At 46.8% G+C, this 13,092-nt stretch overlaps 1 long non-coding RNA gene across 1 annotated transcript in view; it reads left to right on the forward strand.

Moving 5' to 3' along the window:
* The window catches only part of LOC115253229 (uncharacterized), a 55,056-nt gene that overhangs the window by 25,614 nt on the left and 16,350 nt on the right, over positions 1-13,092 (forward strand). The gene's annotated exons all lie outside the window — the stretch shown is intronic.

Consider the following 13,092-nt stretch of genomic DNA (forward strand, 5'->3'; position numbering starts at 1 on the left):
TCACCCCGTCCCTGAAACACAGCTCTCACCCAAAGCTTGAAACCATCTGGAGATGGGAGGATCAGCCAGTCCTCCATCGCTACACTGTTAAAACTGAGCGTCACTCATATATAGGCTGTTTAAAAAGCTCCAGACTCATTTTAAAGAGCACTTCTCGACTGCCCTCAAAAAGGCTCCAGCAGCCCGCTGCCCTATTTCATCCTCATTTAATCTGTCCTTCTCCATCATCCCTAATATCAACTGTGAGGTTTTCTCCCAAAAAAGCATATTTGAAGACTAAATATGCCTTTTTGTTGACGCACTGTAACGCTGCTGTTGCTAGCGTTCAACAATCTGGCTCTTGCCTCTCATCAGATAAGGTTTTTAAACGCTTCCCTGGTCCACGGTCCACATCCAGTCCACATGAGAGGGTCTGGACATGCAAAAAAGCCATAGACAGGACACCGTTATCAGGGATAACGTCCCACACTAGTGCAACAGGGAATGGCTGGTGCAGTTTCTGGACAGGTTCTTTAATTGCTGATAATTCCAGATTAGACTCCCGTTGTATTTACTGGGATTTGCACATGCCTCACGTGTTGAAGACGTTGCTTTCTGTTGCTCCCTGGCCCTTTTATGTTTGTTTATTCCGAACAACCCATCCTGACCTAACAGCAAACAATCCACCGAGGATGCCTTCAAGGCCTTAAACAATGATGTCATCATCAATCCCCAGACCTGGCTGCATTTTTGATAGGATAGCATCATGGGCATTAATGCTAATGGATTGGATAACGTGCACAAAGACAGTTGCTGCTGTCAGTACAGTTGTCAAATGTTTTACAAGCCACTTTTCATTAAAGCGGCAGATTAAAAACAGAACACAGCACTGAGAGTCTGGAGTTAATCAAATACAGACACTTAGCAGTGGCCTGAGCTGCCAACCCAGCACCGACCAAACCCGAATGGAATGAGACTCGACACTCCTCAAATTGCTCTGTTGCGAAGCGGCGACGCTCAAGCTGCGATCTTTGCATTGTTTCAGCGGTTGTTATCACCCGTCACCATCGGAGATGGAGTCTGACAGATCGGAGAAGGTGATGGCGTTAACCTAACCGCGGCGTCTGAGACGTCGACTCGGCTTCCAGTCATAAAGCATGAAACGGCTGAGGGAGTGGGGGGGTGCGTGACTGACAGGCTGATGGAAGAGCAGTGTGTCTGGAGATGGAAGCAGAGATACCTGGCAAGCCGCAGAGCTGCAGCAGATATCTTGACTGTGCAGAGCTCAGTTCCGCCCAAAGGTCGCGGTTTTTTTTTAACTTCCCTGAAACTGGAGCAGCTAACTGGAATCCACTCATCGTTGATGTGGGTTCCCCAACTTCTGAAGTAAAGCGCGGCGCTACCAGAATCTTTTCTGTACTGAAAAATATCACCTTCATTTTTTCCCCCCATACAGATCCGTCCCCAATTAGCATCAGTGAACAATTAAAAAGTCATTTTGCAATTAATGACCGGATGCAAGTGCAACAACCTTTCTGTTAGGCGCCAGCTCCATATTATGCTAATAACACTGCGTAAAGTGCTCTGATATTGATTAGGACTCTCATTTAGCTTTTTTTTTTGTGCCTGTCAAATTATTCGGCGCAGCTTCACGTGAGCAAACAAACCCTGAAGGATGAGTAAGATAATGCGAGTCGACAGATCCCAGCGGAACGTGATCAACGGGGGGGATCAGGGGAGACGGTAAACACTGTGGAACGCGAAGGCTAAAGACGTCCAACAGCTTTTGTTGTAACAAACCTCTTCATAAAGCATTGATATAACTTCAAGCTTTATTTTTATACAGAAGCACAACTGGGGCGAAAAAGAACAGTGTTTTTATTATTGGCTAAAATTTGGCGAAGAGAATCGGTAAATGAATATAACACATGCTAATGTCGAGTTAAAAAAACAGACCTGTTGCAACAGGGCAACATTAGTAGTCAAAGTGATGAATTTAATTCAACATTGGCTCTTTGATTTATCCATGTTTGTTCTCTACCCCCTCCTGAGGGAAATGTCTGTTTATTTAGCAGCTAATCATACCGATGTGCTCAGCGGCTAAGTGCTATTGGTGACCTTTAGCTATTTTGAGTGGCTACTTCTTTCTTTATCTTTTAATGGAGAAAATGAATGATGCCCAAAAAAGAATCCACTGCACATTTTTATGTTTTCAGTAAACATTTGAAATGAAATCATGTAGTTTTCTATGCACGTGTTTCATTTATAAGATAATGTTGAACATTTAATGAAGCGTTTTGTGACGCCGGGCCTCAGTTCGGGATCCTTAAAACTAAGAAGTGTTCCTCATCCTGTGGGACTAGTTTCACAGATCTCACAGAACAACACAACAAACTTTTGTGCGTGTCAGATCGGAGCGGCCGCGAACGGCTCAGCGCTCACAACAGGGCGAAGACGCCCTCGACATACCGCTGCGTGGTAACGATTTCATGGCAGCGCTGCAAACAGAGACAAACAGAGGGAGGGAGAAAACATCTCCACGAAGGTATCTTCTACACCCCCCCCCACTCACTCTGCCCACAGATGGCTCGCCTCCACCCTGTTATATTTGTCTGTTAAATCGGTGAAGAAGCTCTGCAGCCACAGCTTCCTCCATCCCAGAGGAGCGTCTGCTGGGAAACTGTGTGTATGTGTGTGTCTGTGTGTGTGTGTGTTGCAGTTTGGTCCCGTCAAAACCTCCAGTAAACACACGCTGAAGCTCATTTGCAGAGGACGCTCAATAAGACAAACAAGGCATTGAAATGGAGAAATTGTGTCATACAAGTGTGTGTGTGTGTGTGTGCGCGCATGTGTGTGTGTGTGTGTGTGTAATTCCTCTGTGTTCTGCCCTTGTTTAGACTCATTTACAGTAAACTGATGAGTTAGAGATTCTGTTTATCCGATGTGTGTGTGGGGGGATGTCAGTGTGTTGGAGGGGTGAAGGAAAAAAGACGCAGCTCTTCGCATACAATGATCTATTTATCAATTCCCCATCCTGCCTCCCCCGTTCTCTCCTCTCCTCCCAGTTCTCCTCCCCTCCTGACTGGCCTACTTGCTTATCCTCTCCAGAGCACTTTAAATTAAACTTAACAACACTTTTTCTCTTTTTTCCCCCTGCCCGCTGCATCATTCCTCTCCATTTTCCTCCCCTCATTTAATTCCGATGGCTCATCTTCTCTGTTACAAATAAGATACAGTGGAGACAATTGCCTGCCTCCGCCGTTATTACTCCTTCCAAATGCGCTCGTGTATGCTTTTGTTTCAGGGAGGGAGGGAGGGAGGGGAAAAAAAGAAGGATAGAGAGAATACAGCCGTTCAGCTGTTGTTCTGAACACTGCAGCTGCTTTAATTAATGTCTGGATGGAGTCTCACATAATTACAGGCCGGGCTGGAGACATGGACACCAAATCAAAACCCTAATGATGACCTTTTACAGGCTCAAACACATTTGGGGCCCAATGAATCGCCATGGCAACACTGATTCTATTAGTCTGCTCGCGAGTCCTCTTTGTGGATTACGCAGGTTATGAGATTACCGTCCGCCTTTACATGAGAATCCCAGCCGAGGAAGTTTCCCGACGCTTTCAGGGACACAAAGCTGCACGACGAACAGAACAGATCGGTGGAAAAGTGAGGCGCGCGGCCCAAAACGTGCATATCGGTGGTGTGTCGACGGCGTCGCGATAAACATTTGATCCTTTGTGCGTCCCTGTGCTCCAGATACACGAGGAATCTGTGTCCCCTGGTTTTCTGCCGAGACAAACATCCTTCCAACGGTGGGTTTTTGTTTTTGCACGAACGAACAGTAACCAGAGCAGGAGGGCCCACTGTGGGGGGGGGCTGGGGGAGAGAGAGAGAGAGAGAGAGTGGGTGGGTGGAATTGCATATGTGTGTGTGCTCGTACGCTCTCAGAGGGAGGAGGGGCACGATTACACTGAGGGGATAACTCAAAGCTGATTGAGGGCTGCGGCGCAGTCATGTGACCCGTCTGTGGCGATATTACGGTGTCATGGAGATCATTTCTCTCTAACACGCGTCAATCAGCAAAGCCGCTGAAAACGGACGAGTTCGGGTTTATATTTAGCAGCGGCTCAGAAATTCAAACTCCTCCAGCAAACACAAAGAAATCCTCAAATCTTGAGCCTTCAGCTCGCAAAACTGTCAGAAATTCAGTGTGCAGCATTGCCATTTGCGGCCCGCCGGTACGGTACGGTGCCAGTATTGATCGCTTGATCGGCTATTTTAATGTTTCATAACTGTGTTTATTACAGCTGATTTAGTTGGTTATAAGAGGCCATGACCTTCGCGGCCCCTTCACTGAGCCCTCGTACACATAAGATTTGAGTTTAAGCTGGAGCTTTAAACGAGCTGGCTTCATCCCAGGGGCCCTTGAGGGTCTGTGGCCCCGGCCCGCCTGAGTTCTGACCCACACTGGGGGTCAAAACTTTTCAATATTTGACAGTTTGACAGCTTTAGTTGCTAAAAGATTGTAAATCTTTAATCAATATGAGTGTTTTAAATCTGTGTGTGTATGCGTGTGCATGTGTGTGCGTGCGCGCGCGCGCGCGTGTGTGTGTGTGTGTGTGTGTGTGTGTGTGTGTGTGTGTTAGACCCCCTTCCGAGAACGTATTGCCTCTTATTTGTCTTGGCTGCAAATGGAGCACAAGGCTTGAATACTGATGGAGGCTGCTCCGCCCCCTCTTCTTCCTCCTCATCCATCGGACGATCCCCCCCCACACACACACCTCCTCTGACCCGGATTCTACATCCTCTCCTCCACCTCTCTCTCTCCATCTGACCTGACTCTTCCTCTCCTGCAGGTCATTTACCACCTACCTTCTCCAGGCCCGCTCCCCGCCTCTCATCGCTTCCTGCCCCCCCCCCCCCTCGTTTCTCACCCATCTTTTTTGACTCTGCTTTTCCTTCATTTAGCTTCTGTCTCCTGCCACCGCTCCTTCTCTCTCTTCTCCTCCTTCTCTCTCTGGTCTGCCAATTAACTGTGGGTCCGTGTGGGTCCCAGAAGTGATGAGCTGTGAAATCAAGTGTGGTGTGTTTGTGTGTTTTCCCGACATGAGAAAATGATGGGGGGAAAGTGGAGGGATTGGTTTCAGGAGTTGGAACCGCGGACTGGTCAGGTCATGATGGTCAGTCTGAAATATAATTAAATTCATTTAAATCTAATTTAGGAAGGGGATGAGTCTTTGTGGGTTCAGACTGGAGCACATAGAAAAGAAGAACCTCAAATAAACTGTTCAGAAATACGCACCTGAATGCAGCACCGTTAAACTAGATTTGATCTACACGCAATAAAGCCATTGTTTAGGAAGAAAATCTGTTTTTATTTCAATGTTCTTCAATCAAAAGGTGACACTAAACGACAATAACTACAGCCAACCACTAGGGGGCAGATATATCCAGTCACATTAATGTATGTAAAAAATAAATGTTATTGCACTGCAAATGTTGCTTTGCTTTATCAACATCATCCTTTTAGCCACTTCTCATTAGCGGTAGTGAAAGTTGAAAGCCGTTACATCATCATCTGTAATTCAGTCTTCGCTCAGCCGGTGACCGGCTCCTCCACGCTGCCCCCTCCCGCTGCTCAATAACCAAACGCCGTGATTTATGAGACGTGTCATCAGTGTTAGCACAAAGGTGTAAGTGGAGGAGAGCGTCTCGACCCAACACACTGACTTCAATTCATCACCCACTGACCTGGAGACATTTCCTTTCTGGGTCTTTTTGGGCTCCGGTGACAGGAAGTGACACTCCGGGCGACACTTCCGGGGCTGTTTGATTGTCAGGCGAAGATTTGTCGTCCCCGTTTTTGGACGGAAGCCGCGGGATTCTCCCTACGCTGCTCATTTTTACAGTTTAATTAGTCTGCTTGATGAGGAAGAACTCGCTTGTTGTCGATCACTTCCTGCTGAAGTGGACGGGGGGTTAACGCTGGGATGGATTTTATGTGGGTTTGTTTGGCGGAGCTCAGCGTGGAGGTACTGGAGACAGAAACATTCTGAAATGTCAAATCAAAGCTGACGTTTGACGGATGGAGAGCTGTCGGCGTCTTTGGTTTTAGTTGACTTTAGTTTATCAGCGCGTTGTTGCCAAACGTTGATTGAAAGCAACGTTTTTCCTTCAACATACTGGGATTGAGATTGACCCCCCCCTCCCGCACACCGATCTCCAACAGGCCTGTCCATGTTGTCAGAGACATTCCCAGAGTAATTAGCTGTGCTTGCATGATGACAGGAGTCCCAAATCTCCCACGAGCCTGAAGTAATCAAAAGACTGAAACAAAAGCAGAGTTTGGTTTATCCTCAGATCAGTTTAATCAGTGAAAACATTTCCACTTGGTTTCCAGCTGTTCCAGTCAGCGCCAGGCTCGTTTCTCTGTGATTATCTCTAAACCAGGAACTTCTTAACGTCAAATTGTGATAAATTATCTCCTGATGCATCCTAACAGCTTTTAGTTCGTCATCCACAGACGCTCTTCGTGTTGTTGAATCGGGAAAACAAACTGCATCCTTCCATCCTGTCATCCTTCACTTCACATTTCAGGGAAACTGCTGACGGCAAACCTGAACGCAATAATAATCAGGTTGGGGGGGGGGTTGAGACTTATGCTTCCTCTGGATACTCAAGGTGGCACCACCTTTGATAATCAATCAGGTTTGATTCGAGCGTGTCAGGTGCCTTTTATCCGTCACGTTCTGCCACCTGTAGTGGCGTTCTCCGACATCTACTCGTCCATTCTCTTTGACAACCGTCAGAAGCCCTTTTCTCCCTCCAGCCCTCATTCAACAATGCATGCTACAATCCCCCTCCTGCCCCCCCCCCCCCCCACCTCTGCAACTCTGATTAGTTTATATATATTTCATCCTGCACTGTTTCATTCCACCTAAATCTATTATTCACAGCTTTTTTTCTAAAAAAATTGAACAGAACAAAGGTTACTGATGAGTGTTTGCACTACAATGGCTTGTGCACGTGGACGTGCACGCACACCGCATGAGAGAGAGAGAGGTGGGGAATGAGGACTTCGCTGGCCCAGCACTGCAAAAAACCTGAAATGCTGAATAATTTCACTTTCAACCCTGATTCCAACACAGATCCAGACCAAATTATTTAATGGTGCATTCAGAATGTATTCATCTGAACTCATAGTCAGTTAAAGCTAACATAGAGTTCATCGCTCTGTGGTTGGGTTAGTTTGCCCGTTGGGTGTTCGATGACGTCGACGCTGCGTTCCTGGTCCTTTGTGGGTTGGTGTCAATGTGTAAATTTTAGGTTAAACATCCCAAAAGGCCAACCGATCTGTGTCACACTTGAAATTCCAATGAGCAGAAAGGAGAGATGGAGAAATCAGGTCTGAGATAAAAAAGAATGAGGAGGAAGACATGAAAGATGAAGAAATCAACGCGCTCCAAGAGAGATGTTGTTCAATCACCAATTGATTTTAGTGAAATGTGTCAGAGAATGTCAGCACTCCGAGGAAAAGCCAGAAAATTTGGGCGAGGAGCCTTTGACATTTAACTCGTTCATTTAATGGTTTGTTAATGCCTGTTTGCACTTTGGCCGCTCAGCAGCGGAACAGCGGAGAAGGCGAAAGAGCTTCACAAGCGGCACTTCAAAACTTCAGGAAACGGGGCAAAAGAGTTCCCAAACGTCAACGAAAGGGAAGAAAGTGGCGTACATGAAGAAATGCTGACAAAATTGGATCCTTATCTCTGTTGTTGAGACCCTTTGGGAGGAGGTCGTGATGGCCGGACAACCCAATGTTGAAAGTTGGTGGTGACGTGAGAGATGACAGCCTCAAGGTCTGACTGGCAGATTAAAACCGCAGATGTGTCATTTTAAATCCCCCGATGATGAGCACAGTTGCCGAGAACGTGTGACTAATGACGAGAACGTGAGAATAAGATCCAGGCCGAGGCCCCTGAAGAACACACCCTCCTGAGTAATCTCTCCCTACAGCCTTGTTGCTCTTTTATAAGTCACTTTTCCCCTTCACTTTTATAGGCAAGTGATAAAAATCTACAGCGGCAACATTGTATTTGTCCCAGTATCATCCAGATTTATGATTCTGCATAACCCTCGTTTAACCTGCTTCTCTGACGCTGATGTTGGGGACATAAATTTGAGTCAGAGGAGCAGTGTTTGGCATCTCAATGAGCTTTTGTTGGCAGTTGGACCAGGTTGAACGATGATTCCTAATGAAGTCGGTTCATTAACAGGTCGTTTCTAAGGCACCTGTCCACAACAAAAGCTTATTTACCAGGCGGACAGCTCCAGATGACTCCATCTCCTAGCCCGGAGGCCATCTGCCATGATGAGCGTGAGTTCACAGGTTTCCTCATGACCTTTCGACCTTTCCATAGTATCCACCCGCTAATAATCCCAATGCAAGGAGAGAACACAAAAGACAGAAAAGGATAAGGGAAGAGAACAAGTTGCAGAGGCAGTCGTCTGCATAGAGGGAGAAGAGAAAAGCGTTATTTAACATAAATAAAGACGCAGGGGAGAAGTGAAGGAAGGAAGAAGGAGAAACAGTGAATTTCAAGTGACTCACCGATGTTCAGTGTAACATTGCAGAGAAGTTAAAAAGGAACATCAGAATGAATCATTTAAAACAGTGAGCATTAGAGCCAGAGCTTAACTTTGAAGCGGGCAGATAACGTATGGAACCTACGCGCTCCCTCTCTGATGTGCGTCTCTGCGCGGAATCCCGAATTCCTGCTTTACCAGCCAATTAAATGGCAGTATCTGTCACCATGATGCCCCATTAGCAAATGGGCATTCAGCTCTCAGGCCGCGTGTTTCCAGGCTCACATCAATGCGTTCCTCTGTGAATGTGAGCCACGCTAATGCCTAATAACTCGGCCAAGAATGCAACAGCCCATCGCTGACCCGACCATGTGTGCGTCTGCTATTAGCAGGAAATGGATTTGCCTTCTTCTCCTCGTGCAGAAGGAGCGGAGAAATGCGAGCTGGGATTCATGGCGTTGCTTCTAAATCCATTTTCATTTGTTTGGAGGAGAGATTAACTCCTCATCTTGCAAAAACACCGTCAACTGAGGCAGGGAGGTGGCTACGACGCGCTGCCGGAGAGGGAGAGGCCCCAGCAGAGCATGATGGGAGTAATGAAGATGAACAATGGCCTTAAAACCAAGAGAGCTCCATTAAGATTGACGCTGCTGCTGCTGGTCGCGTCGGTGCATCTCAGTAGTTTATTATCTGTGAATAATGTCAATATTTAACATTTACTGACTGTTCATCACAGGGGGCATCCACATTAGCCAGCTCCCTACCCTAACCCTGACCTTGACCCCGACCCCTGACCTAAACCCAATTCTACCCTCAAGCTTAAATCCATGCTTAACCTCACTTCTCAAAAATGTTCTCATTTTGCTAATAGAATGAATATTTTGGTACTCGGTATGTAGGAATACAAGGACACAACCACCAGGGGAGAAACGGTCACCTGCCTCTGGGTTTGATTCTGGCCCCGGCCTTGTTTGTGTGATTGTTTTTAAGTCTCTCCAGGTTTCCTCCACATTAAACTGACATGAACAGGACCTTGATTGTAAAAGGTAATATTTCAGGTTCATACGCTCCACCTGAATTTGACCCTCTGACCGGCAGACAATGGCCACATTGTGATGGAACTTCACACTCATGATGCTCCAGGCAACAACAGCAGCCCATTCCATCATCTATTGTCCCTGTGCTCACATCTAACAAGTGGGTCAGCAGGTTCTTCTGGTTGGTTGTGTGTCACTCCACGGCAGGCTCATGCACGCCCCGGACCGTTCCACAGTCACCGCAGCTTCAGCAACAATCGCCCGACTCCTGCAGAAAAGCCATAACTCTTTAATTGCGCAACCACGGACTCCTGCAGTAACTCCGCCCACTCACTCAGCGCAACGGGGCGCCCATCCTGGACTCGCCAGCTATAACCGCCCGGCCTGGATTTAGTGTCCACCTCTTCGTCTGTGCAGCCGTCAACAATACACCCACTGGTCAGGCCCGGACGCTGTGATGGATGCAGCCAGTAGAAACCATAAACATCTGGTTAAAATCGTCCGAATATCACCTGGGATCTATGGACACGGATCAAAAATGTTAATGCGGCTGAAGCGGGAGCTCGCACACACACGAAAGTGGGGAATTTGTGACCGACCGCGGCGCTGCTAAGCACACTAGAGTCCACTCGATGTTGTTGTCACTGCTGTTGAGGTGGAGGAAAAGATGGAAACATCCTCTGTGATTAATGCTCTTGTTCTCCTGCTCCTTTAATCTCATTGCACTCCACACCTCCTTCAGATGGGTTTCTCACTGGAGATTGTCCTCTTGGTGTTCTTCCCATCCTCCATTCTTTGCCTCTGCTCCCTTTGGACAGACCGTCCTCGCCATCCCAGAGCCCTCAGCGCTCTCTCCTTTCTATTGAGGAGGATCTGATGGCTTTGTCGAGCACAGCTTGTCCTCTGGAAATCATCTGTTTCCGCAACTCGAGTGTCCGCATGGACATCGAAGCGATCCTCCGAGTCGTGGGAGAGTCTTCTGGTGTCCCGCGAAATAGGTTCGAGACCGCGCATTCGTTAACGCACCCGTAGGCCGTCAGGCACTTCCTGGAACAAACACTCGCAGCGGCGGCGACGGTTTAAGTGCGTTCAGACACGAAAAGCTGATCCAGCATCGAGAGCGTAGCTATAAAAGTCCAAACCTGGGGGAAAAAACAGAAAAGTTCACTGTAACAATTATGTTAATGTTTAAAAGCGTCCAGTAACGTGGCGGAAATTCCGGCGTCTCAGGTTGATGTGGGCGTTAGCCTCCGTGTTGGTCTGCAGTCCGGCCAGATTATGTTAACACGCCAAAAGAGCAACATTCCTAATTCCACAGAAAGAGCGTGTGTTGCTAAGCAGCCGAGAGACGTGACATTCAGGAGTCAGGCCGAGGCTGCCGCCACCGCTTCGGAGTGCCCTGAGCTCGCCTGCGGCTAACATGGCTTCTCTTTTTCACCTCGCCACAAATCAGATCCCCCGCGCTGCAGACCTCACACTGATGGAGCCCAGCCGGGGCTGACTCACTCGCACGGCTCTGGGCGCCATGGTCACCGTGATTTTAGCCTTTACTGACTTTAGTGAAGATAATGGTAAACACCGGCCCCTCTCTCTGCTGCCCTCGCCGCTCCCAGTCAAGGGGAATACAGACGAGCAAGAGCGCTGCTGATGCACGAAGAATAGATAAAGAGCGCTCTGTGTGTGTGTGTGTGTGTGTGTGTGTGTGTGTGTGTGTGTGTGTGTGTGTGTGTGTGTATGTGTGTGTGTGTTCAGTTGTAGCCACTATGCTTGGCTAATTTGTCAGCAGTAATGGGGTCTTTGTTGTTTTTTCCACTCTGTTTTCACAAGGGTCCTGCTTCTGTATCTCCCTCCCTGGTCTCACCTTCATTTCTCCTTTGTTTCCCTCTATTTCCTCTTCACACACACTTTATTTTAAACGAGGGATGGTTACTGTCCAACGGGTCAAGCGCCGCCCCAGCTGGACCCAAGCCATTGGTCCGTCTTGTTAGCATTGGCCTGTTTCTGTCTTCATCATCGACCATTGGTGATATTTGGGATGATTGACTGTAAATAAAGGAGAACTGCGGAGCTCAGGGACGTCAACTCAGACCGCACGGATTCACTCACACTGACACACATCAATGTGGCAACGTGTGTTAGCCACATAATTCTGCTGCGGTTCATTTGTGAGTTTGATATTTTTGCCCTTTCACTCAGGCCTCTGTTGGTTTCCCAGCATTCCTCTCCTCCTCTTCCTTCAGTCTTTCTCCATCTCCCAGGGTGATTCTGTCCATCCTTACGTCCTCAGGCGCCAACAGCTCTCCTGCACACCAAATAAGACGAGCTTGTTTGGAGAAAAAGAATGTTTTTTTAACCCAATATGAGATATCTATGATGGCCGTTTGATGAATCATTAGTAAATATGGACTAAAATTAGCCCTGCCCCCAAATAATGGGACTTTCACACTGGTTTTAAGTCATGTTTCCTAAAGCTTGAAAATAAAACAAAGTTAACTATATTAACCGGCGGCAGCCGTAGCATCACGGTTAATGACGCACCTTTTTGTTATCAACATCAATCTACTTTCATAAACCTGTTAAACACAGCTAATCGGATTACTGCTAAAAAATAAGTCCAAATTTTATCAAATTTAATAATCTTCTATGACTGATTAGTAAATGCGGTGATGAGGGAACTAATATCGCAGGTTTGATAGATTTAAGTTGCATACAAACACCTAATAAACTAATTATCAGCAAAATTAATATTAACAGCACTCTGAAACAAAGGTCTGCTAAAACTGCCCTGTAATCAGATTAAAACTCAGCATCATCAATCAGTATTTCACACTTGTTTGTCTCCTGGAATAAATATAAATATTTCCCCAGAGTCAGATTAGCATTAGGATTAGCATTAACATCAGTCAACACTAATATTGATGAGAGCTTTGCGTTATCCTAATGAAAAGATATATAACATTTGGGATTTAAATGTTTTTATTGAGGTTTGTACCTGTTTTCTGAGTGAGTCAAAGCTAAGCGAAGGCTAATTAGTTTTACCTTTAAGCATCGCGGCTAAAAATTCTTCTCGACAAGATTGCATGATTGAAATAAAGTGTTAAAGTGTTTTTAGGTTTTATCCAGTATGAACATCAATTTTTAGCTAGTTTCACGAGCTAGCAAATGCTTTTTTGGCCATTTTCTCCAGTTTTTTTTTCAAACATCCAGCCCCATTTTTTTTTGCGACCACAGTGTTCTGATCTATGTGGCACCTGAGGATGAATGATCATGAGATGGAGAAGACGGGGAAGGTTGTAAAGTCTCTTCAGGATGGTGTTATTCTTGCGAGGCAGCGTCAGGGATTAGCTCTTCCTCCTCCGCTTCCATCGCTCTGTCCATCATTGACTCGCCGGCTGTCAGACATCGCTGTCATCCTCAGCCGTCCCTTCATTTGTCTTCCTAATGGGAATCCCCCCCCTCTGTTTGGTCTTCACATTCTGTGTCTTATTTC

This window comes from Takifugu rubripes, chromosome 17 (assembly GCF_901000725.2).
Source record: "Takifugu rubripes chromosome 17, fTakRub1.2, whole genome shotgun sequence".
Taxonomy (NCBI): Eukaryota; Metazoa; Chordata; class Actinopteri; order Tetraodontiformes; family Tetraodontidae; genus Takifugu; species Takifugu rubripes.